Here is a 22,522-nt window from a genome sequence, read left to right as displayed (position 1 = left end):
AGTTCAATCTCTCTTGGTATGTGCAATTGAAGATATGATCTAATGGCTTTATGCTTTTGGCTGCCTGCTGAAGTGCTTCCCCTGCCACTATGGACTCTATCTTTGGAACTATTAGCAAAAATAAACTCTTTCTTCCATAAGATGCTTTTGGTGTGTTGGCACTATATCACAAAAGAAAAGAAATGGTACCGGGAGTGGGATGTTGCTATAAAGAACCCATCCATGTTGGTATATGGAGGAATGGGAAAGATTTGGAGAATTTAAACTAAAGAGCAAGTATGTGTTATAAGTAGAGAGTAAAGCCTAATCAGCTGATTACCTGGAAGACAGCAGTGCTGAGTAATATGGCCCATATAAGCTCAAAATATGAGGTTTAAGAGATAGTCAAAGACTTCAATAGCAACTGCTCTACAGGCCATTTGGATGTGATATTTTGACAAAGGATCTGACTGCCTTCTGCCTTTGCCTTAAGATCTATCCTGAAACCAGAGACCAGAAGAACCACACCTGGGACCTCCAACCCCAGGAAGGAGTGAGCCCAAGATGATTTCCACATGGCACCACACAGGTAAGCACAAGAGAGAATCAACTCCAAGAAGATTGCCAGTCCAGTGCACTGAGGCTCAGATAGGGAGTTAGCCTGAGATGATGATTAGTCTGGCACCACTCATACCTTGGGGAAGGACCATGCCCAATATCACCCCTGTACAGTGCCATAACACACAGGCAGGGCATAGCATTCCTCTTAAGACAACCCTTGACACTCTGAGACTCCAGGCACCACTAAGAGATCCAACTAAGTGGTAGAGAAGTGAAAGAGAAAAAGAATAAGAGGGCTGTGGGCACAATGAATAGAGGCAAAGCTAAAGACTCAAGGGTAGTAAGATAGCTGGTAATAGCACCTGAGACTATGATGGGCTCCTCTCCAATGCTGCCATGTTGGGGCCATGGCCCTGCAGCAGCGGAGGCCAGTTGCCACCAAGGACCAGGCAAATGTCTCTGGTCTGAACTGCCCCTTGAAGACATGTTGATCCTTGAGAGCTGTGCAGAATTGGTCCTACTTCTGGCCTGGGCATTGTTAGAGAGTTGGTCCTGTGGACATGAGAGTAAGAGAGCTGATCTTGTCTCTAACCAATTGTAGTACTATGGAGAGCAGCTCCAAACATCATCCTGGAAGCACAATAGAGCTGGCCCCAGTTGCTGGAGTTGCAGGTGAGCTGGCCCAGGGGTGTAAGATATCATGGTTGAGGAGGTAGGATCCTTCTCCTATCTCCTTTCTCACTTCTTCCAGGCTGCTACTGTTGAGGAGAATTGGCCCTGCCCCTCACCTACTTCAGCCCTCTGGAGAGCCAGTCCTGCACCTGACCTGGGCAGCAAAGTAGAGATGACCCTGGTGGTAGGAGTGCAAGTGAGCCAGCCCCAAGAATTTGAGCATGGACAAGCTGGCTCCACAACTTGACTGCTATGTGGCAATGTGGACATAGGATAGATAATCCTCCCCCTTCCTTGTTCCTTGACATCTATGGCAGATAAGAGAGCTGGCCCTGGTGTCATAAGAATAGGAAAACCAGCCCTGTCTGGCTGCAACACTCACAAGAGGAAGTCCTGCACCTTGCCTGAGCAGCGGGATAGAGCTGGCCTTGGTTGCTGGAGTTGCAAGTGAACCACCTCGAGGGTGTAAGAATAGGACACTTGGCCCAGCCCCTTGACTGCTGCAAGGGTCAGGAGAGTGGGCCCTGTAGCTTGCCTGCGCAGCACAATAGAGATGGCCCTAATAACACGGGTGCTGATGAGGCAGCCTCGTGGGCATAAGAGCAGGAGAGCTGGCTCTGCCTCTTGCTGGCTGTGGCATTAGATTGGCAAGTAGGGGCAGAGCAGGAGAGCTCACCCAAGTGTTGTGGGTGCAGGGAAGCTGGTGGGTGAACCAGCTCAGATACTTCTCAGGTCCAGATCCGGGACTTTGAATTGGCTCACTCTGACATCTACTCCATCAATGAACTGCTGGAGTGCATGAAGGGGCCAATCCTGCAGATCCAAAAGTACAGGAACTCCATGACACGGTATCCAGTCAGGTTTCAGTGTTAACAGTGTAGCAAAAGCCAGAAACCTCTAACCAGAAACATTGCAATGAACATTTGTAAGCAAAGTGGGAACAACAGAGTATACACTGTAACACAATACAGCTTTTACAGAGATCTTTTTTTCTTCTTTTGGAGGTGAGTTTGGAAGGGTAGTGGGGGGGTATTATAGGGGACAGATGTGAAATTCACAAAGAACCAATAAAAAGCTAAGAAAGATAGGAAGGAAGGACAGAGAGAGGGAGGGAAGGGGAGGAGGGGAGGGGAGGGGAGGGGAGGGAGGGAGGGAAGGAAGAAGATATCAAGCCATAAATAGGCCAAGACGCCCTGAAACAGGGCAAGGAAAGGTGAGGAAGGTAAAGCTTTCAAGCAGAAACAACAACAACAACAACAACAACAAAGGCAGCAGAAGAAACTTGAGGGTTCAAGGCCACAGGAAGTGGCTGCTGATAACAAGTGAAAATAAAAAAGGCTCCCAAATCAACCTATTTCTTGTATGGGAGAGGACAGTGACATTCTTCCATTCTGCTTTAAACATCAGAATCCCCTGTTGTAACATCTTTTGCAACCTATGGCTACAGTCACATGTTGTCCTAGAGCCTGCTGTACATTGAAGTACACACCTGTTTAATACAAATCATGTGATAGCTCATTAGCTCTAGATTTCATTCATTACTCCTACCTCAGCTGTGAATTTAGAACAAGCCCAGTCTGAAATTCTGCCAGAACCTGCTGCTTTGCCTTTAGCGTACTCTGAATTCGGTGTCACTTTGGATTGAACTAACTCATCTAAAAGGCAATAAAATAGTAAGAACAACAGTAACAGACTACTGCGTTTGGCAGAGGAACTTTCAAGACAGCACAACATTGAGTCTGTATATTGGTTATTGCTGATAAGTCTTATCTATGTCTGCAATAAAAACAAAGAGCCCCTGGGGCAGAAAGAAATGAAAAATGTACAGTTTTGAGAGAAAAGGAGTGTTATAGTTTACTATTACAGTCCAAGCACATACTAAAATATGTGACTCTAATTGTTAAGAAAATTATCATCATTAAGAAGTCTGCTGCTCTGTAATGAGTGAGGGGCTGAGGGCAAAGCCCTTCCCGTGTAAGCTTCCAGCTTGTGAAACGAGAAATCCCAAGGAGCTGCTTCCTTCTAGAAAGCGATCATTTCAACATGCAACGGCTGCTGTTCATGTGGTTAAGAGCAGTGAGAGTCCATCCTAAGCTAGCAGCGGAACTCGGTAGCTCATGCATGAGGAACTAGCCCTGGAAGTACCAGAGACCTAAGAGTAAGGGCATCATAAATCCCTCTACTACAGCTTCAGAGAGCCACTGAGGTCAAACAAAATGTACCTACTCTGGAGTCACAGCAAGAAGAAGGCCCTGAGGGTCCAGGAGACCTTGAGCGGCCATTGTCTAAAGCTATGAAAGTGAGACTCAGGTTGCAGTCAAGACCCTACAAGGTGTTGGAAGGCCAGAGCCATAAGACAGGGAGAGCCATGAGTCAAAAATAGCTGCATACAAGGAGGGGAACCATCCTGAAAGAAAGATGAATACCACAGGCAGTCATGCTGGAGGGGAAGAGTCATCTAAGCCTTTTGAAACTAAAGTCCCAGAAATCAAACCTGAAGCCACAGTATTTGGCATTTGTCCTTCTGGGTTTTGGTCTTGTCTTGGTCCATTATTTTCTCACTATGCTCTCATTCCTCCATTTGGGAACGGAAATGATATTCTATGACACAGTAAGTTAGGAGGGTAGCATTTCTTTTTTCTCTTTTTCATGGGGCTATAGTTCAGAGATTACAATGAGTCTCAAAGAGACTTTGGACTTTTGAACAGTGTTGAGGCCATTAAAGGCTATGGGGACTTTTAAATCCGGACTAAATGCATTTTTCATTATGATATAGCTATGAGCCCTATGAGGGATGGTGGAGGGTAGAATGCTGTGGTTTAAAATAAAATGTCCTCCATAGGTTCATATATTTGAACATTTGGTCCCCAGTTGGTGGTGCTGTATGCAGAGACTGTAGAACCTTAGTAACTAGGCATGGCCTTGCTGGAGGAAGAATGTCAGTGGGGATGGCATTTGAGTGTTTGTAGCCTTGCCTCACAGTTTGTGTCCTGCTTAGTGTTTTACCAGCATGCTATGAGTCTTCAGATTGCTGGTCCTGCCACCTGCTGCCATGCTACCCCACCATTATGGGCTATTGCTTTTGCAACAACAAAAAATGAATTAATGCAGTGCAGTAGCTCCTGGGCAAAGTCTGAGCAAGTCTCTACTGCAGCAGTCACCTCCCTGTAGGAGTGGTGGCTCTCTGATACCTTGAGAGATAATGAACAGTTTCAAAGTGGTCAGAGTAGAAAGAAAGGAAGCAAAAGTAGAGAAAGACATGATGAAGAACAGAGAACTGACTGAAAACAATAAACAGCTGTGTGTGTGGATCTAAAGAAGAGAGACTCTAGTCATTGGCTGCCAGGGAGCCTGCGAAAGTTGTCAAGTCCTCGGAACCAAGGATCTCAGACTCCAGGCTGTGCTCCAAGAGTAACCACTGTAAAGTGCTAAGAGACCCAACCTCCAAGACATGCAGAGAACCATAAAGCTTACTGCTGCCAAATAATAAAGGAAAGGTAACTGCCACAGGGTAAGTAGCCTCTCCTTGTCTGGCCCAAATTTCTAACCAGATAGAAGAACCCTCGATCATCTTATTGGTGATGAGCAAATGCTTTCTCAGAAAGCCTACTGTTTGAAGTTGAGATGTGTAATGGTTGGTCTTGATTATCAACCTGCATGAATTGAGAAGTGGTTGGGGAATCCATAAAGCTCACCCACCAGCATCTCTAAGCACCTATCCATAGAGAATTAACTAAAGGGGTAGGTCTGCAGGGAATGGGAGCAGCACCATAGTATGCTGTCAGAGTTTCTATTGCCATGATAAAATACTGTGACCATAAGCAACTTGGAAAAGAAAGAATTTATTTTATCTTCTACCTTGTAGTCTAAAATCCAGGCAAGTCAGGGCAGGAACATGAAGATAGAAACTAGTGCAAGGGTCATTAAGGAGTGCTGCTTACTGGCTTGCTCCCTGTGGCTTGCTTAGCCTACTTTCTTATGCTACCCCAGACCACCAGCCCAGAGGTGGCACCGCCCAAAGTGAGCTGGGCCCTCCCCCATCAGTTGTCAATCAAGAAAATACACCTGCTGGGTGTGTTTTCTCAATTGAGGTCCCCTCTTCCAAAAATGAATTTGGCTTGTGTCAAGTTGACATAAAACTAATGAGCATGCATGCCAATGGCAAGTATAATAGTTTTCCTGTATTTCTGCATTTTAAGCGAATCTAATGTTATTTATCATTTTATAATGAGTGGCACACTGATTACTAAACCAAATAAAAGGTTTCAAAAGCTAAGTCTAATTACACCATTTGTTAAGTTTGTACTTGAACCCAATTAACTTGAGAAGACAAAAACAACTGTGAAAACCAGGGAAACTTTAATTTGGAGAAAGAACACTCTGCAAATGTTAGTAATCAGAACAGTCAAAAGGAGAATCTTGGAATAACGCAATTAAGAAAAACTGGTACCGGTGTCCTAGTGTAACATTTATTTTAACATACTCCAAGATACTTTTACTTTTTAAGTTTTACACGCTAATGCTTTTGCTCAAACTAATGATTATACTTGTTTTGTTTCTGGCTTGAAAAACAAAGCTCTTTCTTATTTCCCATACTTCAACTTTCTTGGGAAAACTACCATAACCCAAATCTTTTTTTTTTTTTTGATTTTTTTTTTTTTATTAACTTGAGTATTTCTTATATACATTTCGAGTGTTATTCCCTTTCCCGGTTTCCGGGCAAACATCCCCCTCCCCCCTCCCCTTCCTTATGGGTGTTCCCCTCCCAACCCTCCCCCCATTGCCGCCCTCCCCCCATAGACTAGTTCACTGGGGGTTCAGTCTTAGCAGGACCCAGGGCTTCCCCTTCCACTGGTGCTCTTACTAGGATATTCATTGCTACCTATGGGGACAGAGTCCAGGGTCAGTCCATGTATAGTCTTTAGGTAGTGGCTTAGTCCCTGGAAGCTCTGGTTGCTTGGCATTGTTGTACTTTTGGGGTCTCGAGCCCCTTCAAGCTCTTAACTCCCTATTTCTCTCTTTCTTCTCCTCTCTTCACACTCCTCTCGTCCCCACTCCTCACCCCGCTTTCTCTATGCTCTCTTACTTACCCATGATTAATGACAAATTTCTCTGCCACCACACCACTCCTCTGCAAATCACCAGTCAGAAGCCTCCAGGCTGCTCTGGGCCAGGAGCTATTTGTCCTCTCACCTGCGCAGGCTCTAATCGATCCCAGAATTATCTGCAGCCAAAACTGCGCTTCTTTGCCTAAGTCATTGAAACCAGCATGAGTTCAAGAGAGGTTGTTCGACTGCTTGATCTTCTCGTCCTACATAAGCTATTCCCCGTGTCCTTACCAACTGTGAGACTGTCACTCCTCTCTGAGGGGAACAGGGACTCCAGGTAGAGTATCAAACAGAGATAAGAAAGAATCGTCTCTTTCTGCTCAGTTTTGCCAAATCAAAAGCACCAGGACAGTCTTGGGCATTTTGCTAATGCTGGCTCACTCCCTCAAGCTTACTCAGCTGTGTGTAAGTAAAGCAGGTTTCTTTTTTTTTTTTTCCCTTTTCTTTTTTTCGGAGCTGGGGACCCAACCTAGGGCCTTGCATGCTCTACCACTGAGCTAAATCCCCAACCCCATAAAGCAGGTTTCTAAAAGCATCATCTTAGCACAGGATCCCCAGAATTTGGGGAACAGGCCTTCATAGAGATGATTTGTTCCCAAGCAAAAATGTTTTAGAGTCACTCACATTTCTCTTAGGTTCCGACCCAAAGAGACTACTTTTCCTGTAGGCCACCCATATTTTCTGCTGGCCGCAACAGTAGAACATGTCTGAGAAAAGCTTCCTTCTAGAAATCATACTGGGGAAGGGAGAAGGAAGGAAAACAAGACACATTTATGGATACCACAAATGGCCAGGGACATGGCTGACCAGAGGTGTCCTTTCCTGTAAGGGTAAATGAGTTAAGAGGCCATTTCATCAGATCAGTGGAACAAATGAAAGCCACAGCTGTGAGGTAACAGGTATTGATTTACATCCACTGTGCCTTAATGACATCTCAGAAGAGAAACTCTACCCCAACAGAAGCACACAGTCGGCCAGGAGCTAGGTTTGGGGAGAGATCCATCCAGAGTCCCATAAATAAACTGCATAAAGTTGACAGCAGTGATGTTTTTGTTTACATTGTATCGAAGTGGAAATCTAGTTTTTGATGATAGGGTGTGTGAGATCAAGGTATCGGTCTTTTCAACCCATTGACTAGATACTATCTTAGTAATTCAGTAAGTGAGCCATCTAAAGCAGAGCTGAGAGTTGTGAACTAGCCCTAAGGCCGGCGAATCTTTCCCAGGAAGAAACAAGCTACAGATTGAAAGGTTATTGTGCCCTTAAACACTTAAGGCCCTTTAAACTGTCAAGAAACATTTAAAGCTATTCCGTACCCAAGGCAGGACATGCTTAATTGAATTAGATAATTGACAGTCCTGCTAGATGTACAAATTTTCTTCAAATAAACGAAGTATGTTGAAGAAAGAAAAAAGTGACTCTGGCCACCTGTCCCCCCAAAATTTGGTTTCTTTAACAAAATTTGTGTGGTTGCTTTCCATTTAGAAACTGCAGGTAGAAATGTTGCCAAATGCGGACACTGAGGTAGTCAACAAGGAACCAGAGAGGAAGGGTCCAAACAGCAACGGCGGGACAGGCACAAGATGGAAAGTCTCTTCAAGTTTCATTTCATCATCTGGAGTTAATTAATCAGTTTCATGATGACCTCTGCCCATCTTGGCACTTCCATGAGGACATGGTGAGGTGCGTTGGTGCTTCAGAACATTCCCATTATTTTCAGCAAATCCAAGCTATTAAACCTAAGCTCACACTAAGAATGCAACTAAGAATGACTAAAATATGTGTTTCTGCAAACCCCGGGGCCAAAGGCCTACAGGCTGGACTTCAAAAGGCGGTGTTATGAAAAACACACATATGAGCACTGACTGCTGCCTGACACTTGTGCTCTGAAAATAGCGAAGCGGGCAGGGAACAACACAGTCTTGTAATCTCCTCTCACCAAGTAAATGCCCACCTAGCTGGGAATGCGATGAAGAAGGAAAGAAAGGCACAATAAAAGTGATACACACTAGATAATTATATATATATAATTGTGCATATATTAAGAGTTAGTTATTTATATATGTGAGTACTCTACTTGTATGTATGCCTGTATGACAAAAGAGGGCATCAGTTCCCATTATAGGATGGCTGTGAACCACACTGTAGTTGCTGGGAATTGAACTCAGGACCTCTGGAAGAGCAGCTCTTAACTGCTGATACATATCATATATATATATATACATATATATATACATATATATATATACAGTGTGTGTGTGTGTGTGTGTGTGTGTGTGTGTGTGTGTAATTTTTGATGTATAGACATACATCAAAAAGGACACCTCTGGCCAGCACTGTCCTTAGCCATTTGTGGCATCTATAAATTGGTCTGTTTCTTCATCTATAAGTGGGTTTCTACACACACACACACACCTCACACATGGATATAAAGACCATCTTTAGTGGGAAAGCCAGGCATCCCTATGATAGCAACTAATCAGTTCATAAGAAAACAGTTTCTTAATTTAGTTCAATAGAAACATTCTTTCAAAGAAGTCTTTACTCTGACCAATGGGAAAACAATTGTAGTAAGTCCAATGTGAAGTTTCTTCTTTGGGGAAAATGAAAACTTGGTAAACTATGTTTTACAGACTCTTCAATTCGTCCTCAATTCTAAGCTCATTTAGTACCTTTTGCCTCCCATGCACTGCCCCAAGAACCTTACTAGTATAAACATGCTACTCCCAGACCTTGAATGCTCTCCAACTTTTACCCTTCCTTACAAAATGTATTTCATTTTCCTGATCCTTTCCTCAACTGAAGTCAAAGTGAATTCTTCATACCAATGATCCAGCCCATGTGGTACACTCATACAGTAATCATAACCTTGTTTAAATGCTTGGACTAAAAGAAATTTGTTTGGACTACAGAACATTCCTATTCTCTTCACAGTCTACAATAACATTTGATAAGCAACACTGATCTAAGTTTTTTAAGTCTTGGACTAGGCAAGATTAGCAACTTGTCCTTTTGAAATTGGGTCCTTAGGAATTGGATCCTCTGTATCGGTATGGGGGATAAACATGTCGCATTTTCCAGCTGACCTTCAATTTATAAGTTTAATAGTAACTCTTAGGGATTGTTAGTATATGCTCATAGATTTCGTGTTCTGTGTTGAACTAACAACAATCCAAACACTTTGCCATTCCTCCCATAGAGATGAGTCCTTTACCCTCTAGTGTGGAGTCGACCTGGCAGAGGGACTTTCCTTGATCAACAGAAGTGGTGAAAGTGGAACGTGACCGGTGTTGGCGGAAATCTTGGCCTTAAAACCCAGGGTCGGTCCTGCTTTTGCCTTCTTTAGAGCTCAAAGCCACTGCATAGGATAAAAACATCCTCTTTTTAGCAACCTCTGTGCAGAGGGTCAAAGATTTCCACCCAGCTTCCGGCTGTCCCAGGCAACCTAGCTGAAGTGACCAATGTCTCTAAGTAGAACTGTTGAAGAGCTGAAGAGCATCTCCAAATAACAGACGCTGTAAGTACAACAGTAAAGAAGGTGAGAAAAACCACCCACAGGGACTCAGTCCACAGACAGCTACTGTCATCGACTACTAAGCTGTGAAGGGATCCATTATACTGCAGTGGATAGCTGAAACATCCCTAAGAGCTACTCTATCCTTTCTTTTTTTATAAGTATTTTTTTATTTTTTGTTTACATTTCAAGTATTTTCCCCTTTCCCAGTTTCCCGTCTATAAGCCCCCTATCCCATTCCTCTTCCCTTTCTTCTAATAGGGGTTTCCCCCTCCCCAACCACTCCTTCCCACCCCCTGACATTCCCCTACATTGGGGGGGGGGGGTGTCCGGCCTTGGCAGGACCAAGGGCTTCTCCTCCCATTGGTGCCCAACAAGGCCATCCTCTGCTACATATGCAGCTGGAGCCATAGGTCTGTCCATGTGTACTCTTTGGGTAGCGGTTTAGTCCCTGGGAGCTCTAGTTGGTTGATATTGTTGTTTTTATGGGGTTATAAACCCCTTCAGCTCCTTCAATTCTTTCTCTAACTCCTCCAATGGGGACCCCATTCTCAGTCCAATGGTTGGCTGCTAGCACCCGCCTCTGTATTTGTCAGGCTCTAGCAGAGCCTCTCAGGAGACAACTATATCAGGCTCCTGTCAGCACACACTTCTTGGCATCAGCAATAGTGTCTAGTTTTGGTGACTGTATATATATATGAACTGGATCCCCAGGTGGTGCAGGCTCTGAATGGCCATTCCTTCAGTCTCTGCTCCAAACTTTGTCTCCATAGCTCCTCCTATGAATATTTTTCTCTATCCCTTTCTTTGAGCAAAGCAATGAGTAACAAGGAACATCATTTTAATAAGATTTTTAATTTATCACAATCATTTCACACTCCAGGATAGAGGTTAAAATCTATGAAGTAAAAAAACAAAACAAAACACTGGGGATATGGGGGTTGAGGGAGGGTCTCATATAGGACAGGCTAGCCTCAAACTCACAATATAGGTGAGGCTAACCTTGTACTTCTGATTCTTCTGCCTCGGCTTCTCCACTAGTGGGATTATAGACATGTGCTGCCATCCTTGACTTTAAATTTTCTATTAATGTATTTGTTGGGTTAGGTATGGTGACACAGCTATAATTCTAATCCTTGGGCATCTAACACAAGCTCGAGGCTAATTTAAGCTACAAGGCTACCCTGTGTAAAAAAATTGTTTTTGATTCTTGCAAGAATAGTCATAAGTCAGAAAACTGAGGTTTGTCACAGAGGAAGACTCATTACATATGCAAAAAACTGTTATCCTCATGTTCTAACAATTTATTAATAAATGTGTTACAATTACACTAAGCCCTTCTTCTATGGCACTTCACGCATCTTTACATCAGACAACAGAATAAATCCTGAATAAGGCAAAGTGCCAGTTATCCTTCATACAGTATGACCTGAAAGTCAAAAGGCCACCTTACACCCTAAAGCTCTTCTCTACCTACCTTCATCTCTACTTATACCGCCAAAAAAATATTCTTCCCACTGAGTCGTATACCTACCGTGGGGTAGGCCCCTTGTAAATACAAACAGTGGCTTTTTAGACAGTTAGTGGGTTAGCATGTTAGAGCCAATGTCTATGCTAAATCCAATCCTTATAATGCAAGGCCAGTTTCAAGTAACCTTGTTAAATGATGCTCACAGGGATTGGTCTCTATCTCACTCTCAGTCCACCACTCATACTAGGATCTCAATTGTCTCTGTAACATGCCGAGCAGCCATAATCACTGGGACTCAGCAGGTAGCATTTGTCACATACTATTTCTAATGTCCACAGCATCCTATAAATTGCTACTTTTCCATTTCACAGGTTCGAAAACAGATCCAAGGGCATAGGTGATTGGTGGAAGCTCCCGCAGTTCATCAGAAACAAAGTCAGGGTCCCAACCAGAACTCTTGGCCGAATCCACACACGAGAGCTCCATCCGACACTGCAAATTCTTCTGGCCAACAGAGTACCATGCCTGTGAGGTAGTTGGGAGAGCTCCCTTCTGAGGGAAGTTCGTCACCGCCATCTGCTTCCATTCTCAAGCCATTGTCTGTCCAGTTCATCCTTGTTCTCATCTCTTTAAGCCCTATCTCTGAGCTCCACTATGCTGTTTTTCCCATCCCTTCTGATCACTCTAATCTAACGATAGCACTCAGAATCCTCTCTAACTTACAAGATAATAACAGCATCCTGCGGAGTTCAAACAAAATATATTTTTAAAAACAAAGCTAATTGCACCTCAAGGTGTTTATGGATAACAGAATGATAATAGCCCTTTAATCACATAGAGTGGATAAACTTCTTTCTCAAAGTGCTTCACAACCACTAACTAATTGGTGTTTCAAAGTAATAGAAAATATCTTCTAACCTGTGGAAACAAGAGTAGCTTAGGGTGAAGCAAGCCTGTCCCTCTCATGGTAACATGGAAGTCCCAGCTCTCATTCCCTGGGGAGCAGTTTCCTGAACTCCGGGTAATGTAAGAACAAAGGCTGGACATCTTCCCATCTACTTACCGTGTCACTCACAACATTTACTTACAGTCCCTTCGCCGTGACCTTGTTATTTTAGGATGTGGCCTTCGTCAATTATCATGTAAGGAAAAAACAAAGTCCTAGTGGATTATTAGACAAAAATTGACTTCACATAGATAAAGACGAAGCTAAGAGAGATGTATGAGTTTGTCCCCCAAAGCTATCTCCCACCCAGGGAAGCTTCTCATATACTTGAATGATGGTGGCAACTTTTAAAAAGAACTGTGGGGGGGCTGGGGATTTAGCTCAGTGGTAGAGCGCTTACCTAGGAAGCACAAGGCCCTGGGTTCGGTCCCCAGCTCCGGGAAAAAAAAAAAGAACCAAAAAAAAAAAAAAAAAAGAACTGTGGGTAGCCATCCTTTTACTATGTAAGCTGCCCTAATTGTTAAATAACAACATGTTTCTGTTTCTATTTATAGCTTTTCAACACCGCCTGTGTTTACATTGCCTGGGTTGTTTGTTTGGTTGGGGGTTTTGGTTTTGATTTTGTTCATTTGGTTTTCAGTTTGGGGTTTTTATTTTGTTCCTTTTTCATGAAAACATCATGTCTCCAAGATATGACCTTGCAAAATGATGCTGGAAAAATCCCTTCTCCTATGTTTAAAACATTCTCAAGCACAATACAAACTAAATAGAATACCATAGGACAATGTCACCATACACAGCATTTCAGATATTAGTTCTCACGAATAAGAAAGAAAAAAAGAGGCCAAATTCAGCCCATGACAGCTCCTGACGAAGGGTGGACTTTTACAACAAACCAACCTGATGTAATCTGAATCTCCTGATGAAGTGTGGACTTTTAAAACAATCAAACCTAATCTACCAAGACTGGTTTTGTGTGAGTGTGTGTGTGCGTTTGTGTGCGTGTGTACGTGTGAATGTGTGTGTGTGTTACCTGTATGTGTACCAGAAGTCATTCCTCAAGTAGTGTCTACCTTGTTTGCCTGAGACATAGCATCTCTCATAAGCCTGCAGCTTGCCAAGAGTGCCAAATGGCCACTGGCAATGTATCTGTCTCCTCCTCCCCACTGCTGAGATTGCAAGTGAAAGCTACCAATTTTCTCTTTATATGAGTTCTGATAATCAAACTCAGGCCTCATGTTTGTATGCCTAACTAAGCTGCCTCCCCAGCCCAAAAGCTGTTTTCAATGTCCTGGAAAAAAAAAACATAAAAATCTAAACTTAGTCATCACTACTGGTCTTTCGTCATCTCCTATGAGCAATTCTTGACACCAAATTTAAAAGAAAAACTGTGCACTGGTATCATAAGAACCATACAATGAAAGAATATTTGCAGTTTAAAATCTGAAACATATCTCCATTAGGTTTTCAAGGAAGAAATGGCTGGAAAACCTAGCATTGCATGGCAATGGGACAAACTTAAAACACTCGGTATGTTTAATTTATTTCAGTAGGAGAATCTCCCACAGATATAGTTGTCAGAATCATCTATGTGTTTGCATTCTTAGACATTTCAAGCATTCCAGAGGTGGAATATAGAAATAATCTAAGGGGCTCGAGACCCCATATGTACAACAATGCCAACCAACCAAAGCTTCCAGGGACTAAGCCACTACCTAAAGACATGGACTGACCCTGGGCTCCAACCTCATAGTAGCAATGAATAGCCTAGTAAGAGCACCAGTGGAAGGGGAAGCCCTGGGTCCTGCCAAGGCTGGAACCCCAGTGAATGGGATTGTTGGGGGAGGGCAGTAATGGGAGGAGGATGGGGAGGGGAACAGCCATATAGAAGGGGAGGGGAAAGGGTTAGGGGGATGTTGGCCTGGAAACTGGGAAGGGGAATAACAATCGAAATGTAAATAAGAAATACTTAAATTAATAAAGATAAAAAAAAGAAATAATCTAGAAACGCAAATATGTCAAACATGGCTATTACTTAGAAAATATTCCACAAAGTTACATCTTCTGGTGTAGTTTTGGGGATAGTTATATAGGTTTCCAGTACCGGGCATGAATTCCCTCTTATTAAGCAACTCTTAAGTCTCATTATATGGCTGTTGGTTACCCCCAAGATAAAAGTGCCACTATTGCACCTCTGAGTATATCTTGCTGTGCTTGCTATTGTGGTTCATGGACTTTGCAGGGAGGTTGGACTAATGGTTGTTTTTCTCCCTAGGCAGCTTACATGGCACCTTCAGATGAGAGCTGGTACTCAGGGACAAAACGGGAAGGTCAATTCCTCCAAGTCCTAGGTCTGGAGTATGTGGTATTTTTACAATAGAATTTACCTTCATGTCTTGAGAAGCAACCAAGAGCAACAACAGCTTATATTGTTTTGGAAGATTTTTGGGCCCTGTGGCCAACTTTCTATGCCTGTCAGTTTTGTTAGATAATCTATGGCTGCATCACTTCAAGTACTATAACTACATTTAAAAATGTGTGTATATATAATTTATGTATTGCTAAGTAAATACAAAATTAAATGTTTGAAACAAGCCATTGAGAATCATTACTATTTTAATTCAGATTTAAGTTTAAATGTGGCCTTCATTCAGTCTTCTAACTTACAATAGAATGCACAGTAGTGCCTGAGCAGCCAACCAGAATTGAATATGAAAGTAACAAGGCAGTGCAAGCCTAAGTGTCTCCATAGGAGGCATTTGCTAAAGTCCTCCTACAGCCTTAGGATTCCACAGGTAGATGATAAAGGAAGATACAGTTTAGCCACATCTAGTGCTCAGAGTGCCATTTTCAATGAGGTTCCAGGGTTGTGCCTGATACACAAGATGCCACTAATACATTTTGACTGGGTGACTTGGGAGTTTACATTTACCCAGTTGTGCTATACCAAGGTTTATATCTGCCTACAATGATTGTCCTGGTTTCTGTTGTTTTGTTTTGGGGTTTTGTTTGTCAACTTGACACAAGATAGGGTCATCTGGGAACAAGGAACTTCAGTTGAGAAAAATGTCTCCATCAAATTGGCCTACAAGCAAGTCAGTGAGGCATTTGCTTGATTAAAGATTGTTGCGAAAGAGCCCAGCCCACTGTAAGTGCTGCTTCCCTTGGGCAAGTGGTCCTAGGTTGCATAAAAACAGCAAGCTGCTAGCATTTGCCTCTGTATTTGACATGCTCTCAGCTTGCTGTTGAAATGTAAATAAAAAAAATCCAACTAAAACAAAACAAAAATAAAAAACAAAAAACAAAAACCACCAGCAAGCTGAGTGAGGCATGGAGAGAAAGCCAGCAAGCCCCATAATCCCATAGTCTCTGCTTCAGTTCCTGCCTCTAAGTTCCTACCTTAAGTTCCTGTCCTCATTTCAATGGTGGACCATGATATGAAAGTGTAAGCCAAATAAAGCCTTTTTCCCCCAAGTTTCTTTTGATCAGATCGTTTTATCACAGCAGCAGAAACCAAATCAGGACAATAATGAGTACATGAAACAAGAGGATAAGAAATAATGAAGTGCAATGGAGTGTTGGCTCAGTAGTTCAGCACACTGGCTGCTCTTGCAGAAGACCCAAGTTTGGTACCCAATACCCACGAGGCAGCTTACAAGCACCTGCACTACAGTTCCAGAGAATCCAATGTCTTCTTCTGCCCTCTGCAGACACCAAACATGTATGGAGTGCACATACAGACATGCAGACAAAATATCCATACACATAAAAAAATAAGTAAAACATTAAATAAGAAAATAAAGATGGTTGAAGAGGAGAAAGAGGAAGAGGAAGGGGAAGAGGAGGAGGAAGGGGAGGAAGAAGAAGGGGGAAAGGAGGGGGAGGAGAAGGAAGGGGAGAAGGGGAAGAGGAGGGGGAGGAGGAAGAAAAAGAAGAAGAGGAAGAGGAAGAGGAAGAGGAAGAAGAAGGAGAAGGAGAAGGAGGAGGAGGAGAAGGAGAAGGAGAAGGAGAAGGAGAAGGAGAAGGAGAAGGAGAAGAAGAAAGGATGTGATTGAAATTATGGGTTTCCGCTCTGATTAGAAAATAATATCCAGGGGCTGGAGAGATGGCTCAGCGGCTAAGAGCCCCGACTGCTCTTCCTAAGGTTCTGAGTTCAATTCCCAGCAACCACATGGTGGCTCACAACCATCTGTAATGGGATCTGATGCCCTCTTCTGGTGTGCATGAAGACAGCTACAGTGTACTCATACATTAAAAATAAATAAATCTTTAAAAAAGAATCAGCCTTGGGGTTTTTAAAAAAAAAAAGAAAAGAATATCCATAAGTTTTGTAGTAACATTCACAACAATACACTCACCAAAGTATTTGGTACATTACAATTGATGAAAAGAGTGCTAATTGAAACTTAAGCTGAAACAAAGGTATCATTAGACACCCTGTCAATGGTACATTCATATTCTTATTCCCAAAACCAGGTATCATCTTTAATCTTTTGCCTCCTTTTTGATCACATGAAAGTCACCAGGAGACAGACTAGACTAGAGCCCACAGCCCATAGATGACTGGGTCTTCTGAGTGCTGGTGGTCTAATCCCTACACCTGCCTTCAGAGATGTCACTTCAAAACTCTCAGAAGATAAAAGATTGATTGGTTTTTATGGTTGTTGTCTTTGCTATTTGTTGTGACGTCTCTCTTGCTTCGTTGGTATCTAAATCTTACCTTTGAACCAAGACCTCTTGATGCTTCTCTTCAGACTCTCCCATTGACCTCCCCTTGTGCCTTTTCAAAGGGGAGAAAAAAGACAACAATTGGCTTAATTGATCTTGACTTTCTAGGAACTAATGAAATCTTGATTTTCAGTTCTGACTTAGAAATGTGTCATAGGTGTGAATTGATTGATTTTTATCAGGCTAACTTCCTCCTGCTGCAATCCTTCATTCAAACTATCTTCTTTTAAACTACCAGTTGACTAATCAATCATTCAACCTTAACAAAGTTTGTCCCCCTCTCACTGTCTCAAAGAAGAAAAAAATGGTTAAAAAAGAATCTATAAAGAATAATAAGAAAAAATGGCTTGATGCTTTAATGGTTGTCAAATACTGTTTTGCGTATACAATGTGGAGTTTACTCATTCAACTTTTCAAAAATTGTTGAATGTAAATGTAGATTGGGCATTTGTCCAAATATGGCCTATTGATAAAAGCATTGTGTGATATTACCAGCCAAACCTTGCCTTTTTATACTCTTTTCTGAAGTGATTCATTTCTTCAGTCTTCTTCAGTAAGCACCATAAGAATCGTAAGTCTTAGATTGAGCACAACTATGTCTCTCCATTACATCATACTAAAGCATGCCAGAAAGAATTCGCGTGCGGCATAATACAGCCTACATACATGTGGCTTATTTGCCTGGTATTTCCCCTATATAATCTAAAAACAACTCTTTTTTTCTCTACCATGAATTCCATTTAGACAGATCAAAAAGAAAATTATAGAACTAAGAATTAAAACTCTTTCATGCCTAGCCTTGACTTTCTCTTGAGGAATTCCATCTCCTCTGTGCCTTGCTTCCTAATCTATAGAATAAGAATCACATTGTTATATTATCTGTGTTCCTGAATAAACTAAATTATAACTATTGATTATCCATCTAAGGTGCTTTTCCCTCAGGTCTATATACATCCTTCCATCACCAAGTTAATCAGTGGTCAGTCACCTGCATGTGAGAACCACCTAAGGCCAAAGGATACAGTATGTGAAATGTTTTAACCCTGCAAGGCTATGACTGGATAGAGAAAATAGTCATGAAACTGGTATCATTATCATTACTGTAATGGAGGTAAAGGTTCAAGGGTTAAAACATACAGAGCTATTAAAATGGCCAGAAAGAGTACACAAAAGATGTACATGTGATTGTTATCTTAAAAGATGAATGTCTGTTTTTAAAGAGTCTTCTAACTGTCCCTGATTAAATATCTTGTCTTCCTTCTTGATTCCTTACAAAGTAATGCTGTAATCAACAAAATCATATCCCTCAGTAGTAATTGTCTCTGATGACATAACAATGATCTAGTTGTTAAAATGAAAACACTACATCTCTGTTTTGGGACCGAGAGGGGTCTACAAGAGTCCATTGGGATATGAGAAGGAACAGACAGACAGACAGGACAAAAACACAGAGAGAGAGAGAGAGAGAGAGAGAGAGAGAGAGAGAGAGAGAGAGTCAATGAGTACTCTGAAAGATCTACAGTTCCTACCTTTCAAAAGAAACTATTTTTAAATGGACTAGTTGAGAAAAGGAAAGGCATCAGAAAGGAGGCAAAGTTGACAAGAGAGGGTGATGGGGTGAATATGATCAAAAACTAGTATATGTGTATGAAAATATTATACTGAAACTTAATATTATTTCTTACACTTGCTAATAAGGCACTTAAAAATAAACTGTTTTTAAGAGCCGTAGATGACACGGGACTTTACCATGTCCTGTTGTTTAAATGGGCTCCAATTTCTTTAGGTATGTGTCAAACTAGAACAGAGTTTGCCATGCATGCTGGCATTACCAGCTCCTGCACGTCTACCAGAAAAATCCTCATCAGTGAGCTTTGGTCAGATTCTGTGAGTCCAGTGAGAGCTGGACACTCCAACCAGCCATTCTTGGCAGTGAGATCAAGCCAAGTGACATGGTCTCTAAAGTTCAACATCTATACTGGCACAGTCAGTCTTGCTGTGAAGAGGTTCACAAGTTGGTGTAACAATACGCTTAAGGGCATGGAGTAAAATCTTGAACACATGTGCACAGTAGAGTGTGACTGTAATTCTTTTGGGTTTTCTTCTGTCCCCTTTGTACCCAAGTAACTGGCACAAAGACCTTGTATTTTTATTAACAAGACGCAACCCTGAACTTGGTAGATTCTGAGCTACTCCAACCCTACAAGGCGATTTCCCAGCCACATGGTCCTTTACCTATGGGTCTGGCCTTGGCTCACTCTGGTCCACGGGTCTCTGTGTCTACTCTTTCATTTCAATCTCATGGCAATCCTCCTGCTCTCTCCATGTTGTTTCTCCACATCTCCTCTCCTCCTGGTCCTTCCTCTCCTCTCTTCTCTCTCTGGTCTGCCTGAGATACAAAGACAGATGTGATACAGTCTGCGTTCCAAGGAAGTACGTGCAATATCATGCTATGACTTTATCCTATAGGCCCCTACAAAACATCCAGAGATTAACTTCTCTAACTGCTTCATTTGAATTAGTGAAAAGGTAAGTTTAAAGGCCAAAGAATGTTAGCTGATTAAAAGAATGAAATTTGCAGTTAGAAATTCAGACTTAAAAATTCAATAGCTCATGTTGATATCCCACAGATGGCAAAACCAAAATAGGTTAGAGGAAGGGGTGAGATTTGCAGAAGTGAGCCCATTGGTCTGACCATTCATGCCTGTTATGGTCAGAAGCAATGCAAGGCTCACTGTGACTGGTGAGCCACAACAAAACCAGAGCATCCAATCTCTTCCATAAGAGACTTAGACACTAACTTGAAAAGCAAATCATACAGAAGACATGGTTATAGGGGGCTTTTTTTCAATCATACTTTTCCAATAATCCTAAATGATAAAATATATAGAAATCAAGTATTGAATGCACCAAACAGGGAGAAGAAGGTCCCATGTGCATGGTGAAAAAAGGAACAGAAGCTGTATTCTGAGGCTAACAAAGGCTAACAGACAAGGATGGCATAGTTAACGGATGTAAAACAGAATAAAGTACAGACAAGCCCAGTGAGTCCCAACCCTATGTCCCCTGGGAGCTTTTTAATGACACACAAACCCTAAAAGTCTGACTCAACTAATGGTCCTAGGGCCCAGGGATCAGTATTTTGGAGAGAATTTTTCCAAGTAGTTTTGGTGTTCTGCCCATGTGATCACTGGTTAACAAACCACAGGACTGAATAACAGAAGATGTGTTCAAAATGAGAAAGATGATTATTTTAGACTTAGTTAAGTGGCCTTTCCAATGACATCATTTGGATAATCAGACTGAATTTAGAAGTAAGGATCATGCTTTTTTATCATGTCTGAGTAGTAGTAAATATTTCATGACTGAATGAAATATAAATATAAAATTTATAATATAATATAAATAGAAAATGAAAAAATATAAGATTGTAAAGTCACTTGAGTGCTTTAACCAATACATAAAGTGATGACAAATAAAAAGGTTATTGCAACATTATAACAGAGGGGCAAATGTCAGAAAGCGCCCTCCGGCCAAGAGCTTCACACAGCGAGTGTGTTACCTCAGACCCACATCAGCCTCACAAGACATATTAGTCCTAAACAGGTAGCTGAGGCCCAAGATCACCAGCAAAGCTTAGAATCTGGGTTTGCAAATATGGTGTTGTGGGTTGTACTGGTAGATGCTTGACTCTGTATGAATGAGCACCATAGCAACCAACACGGGCTCAAATTTCTGAGCAAAATTCCAGCTTTGGATGCATTCTACTGGATCTGAAGTGGCATGTGATCTAATTAAGATATTTACCTAACTACAAGATTAGAGTTCTTAACAGTAATCAGACAGGTGGACCAACATCTGATGTTTCTGCTAAATAATTTGATTCTTCTCATGTAAGATTTCCTTAGAAATGAAGTAGCAAAGAAAATATGTCCCATTGTACTTGATTTTGAAACAGGAAATACGATTAACTGCCTTCTAAAATGGGGGGAATTTCTCACTCTATCATTTTCCTGAGGCAAACTTCTGGCTTTGATTTTATGGAATTCGTCCAAAAAGAAATAGTTTTATACGATACTATGCATCATACAGCATAGCAGATTACGCCAGCTAATATAACAGTAAAGAGAGTGCAGACGGCCTCTCACATTTGGATATTTGATATTATGATCGATCTGAAAAGGATGTTCTAGATAATATCCTACTGAACATCACAAAAGAACCAGACACCAAGCAGTAAATCTTAGAAGTAAAACAAGACAAGAAACTGTGTAGTCTCTCCTGTGTGGAATCTAGGTTTCAAAATAATAGAGCGTGAAAGCAAAATGGAACAATGGGAAAGACAAGGACCAGCAAGAAAAGAAACAAAGGGGCTGCCAAGATGGCTCAGGGAGGGAAGGCCACTGCCACCAAGGCTACTGAGCTGACTTCGATGTCCAGGACCCACATGGTGAGAGGAAAGAACCAGCTTCCTCTGACCTACACACACACACACACACACACACACACACACACACACACACCATGTAGCTCTCTCCTATGTACACTCATACACAGACATACAAGAGAATGTAATTTTTAGTTTTGAATGTGAAAAATGGAAAGGAATAATACATAACTGGGAAGTAGATCAAAGTGCATAATACAAATGTGTGAAAATGTCATGAAATGTATTTTTCATTTTTTTTGCTACTTCATTGCTACTTTATAGAATATATGTATTAATAAAAAAGTGAAATGAATGTATGGTACATTTTGCATAATATCCTCTATCCAGGTACTAGTAGGAACCTTCCATTTAAAAAAGTATTTAGCTGCCCAAGGAGGAAGTAGGGAGCCTTTCTGTCATCATTCAGAAACACAACACAAATAAACACAATAAGCACCTTAACTGCTTTGGGAAACTGGATCGTCTGAGCATTGTGTTTGAGTATAACCAAAGCCAGTTCGTCTAATAGTCCACCATATACTGCCAACTGGAAACACAGCTGGATGCTCCTACTCCGTCATCTCAAACACATCTACGTTGTCATTTCAAGCACAACAAGCCATCCACCTTAAGACACACTTCCATTTCACCCCTATTCTGTATTACCAAACTTATTTCTTCAAGCCTTAGGCACACTGTTCGAGTTTTCTGTGCAAACTCCACAACTATTCTCTCTGAAATGCTCACTCATTTGGTAGTTGAGGTATGCTTGTGATTTTGAAATATCACGATCGTAATATCCTCCTGCCTTGGATCTATGTGTGAGGGCAGCACAAACACCATTGTTTGTACTGGGCATCAAAGAGCTTTGCATCAGGTTTGGATATGTATTGATGATGTTCAGAAAATTTCCCAAGTTAGTCTCTAGGTTATTCTGACACAAAGGAAGTGGATGGGGGGATCATCCACAAGCAGAAATGCCCAAGTGAGGAGGCTTCAACCACACTTAGAAAGGGGAAGGAAATAATCACGGGAGGTGGAAGGATGGAGGATGGAGGGACCTAGGTGGGAAAGGGGAGGGGAGCAGAAAAGGGGAAAAGGAACGGATATGGGG

At 41.8% G+C, this 22,522-nt stretch overlaps 1 long non-coding RNA gene across 1 annotated transcript; it reads left to right on the top strand.

Annotated features, from left to right (window-relative positions):
* Positions 1–7,803: 7,803 nt before the first annotated feature.
* On the top strand, positions 7,804–12,077 carry LOC147996099 (uncharacterized). Its single transcript, XR_015674132.1, has 3 exons — positions 7,804–8,003; positions 9,520–9,837; positions 11,677–12,077. It is a non-coding gene; the product is annotated as an uncharacterized LOC147996099 (long non-coding RNA).
* The last annotated feature ends 10,445 nt before the right edge of the window (positions 12,078–22,522 follow it).

The sequence above is a fragment of the Rattus norvegicus genome, chromosome 2 (assembly GCF_021556685.1).
Source record: "Rattus norvegicus strain SHRSP/BbbUtx chromosome 2, alternate assembly SHRSP_T2T, whole genome shotgun sequence".
NCBI lineage: Eukaryota > Metazoa > Chordata > Mammalia > Rodentia > Muridae > Rattus > Rattus norvegicus.
This window is presented reverse-complemented; position numbering and strand designations above follow the sequence as displayed.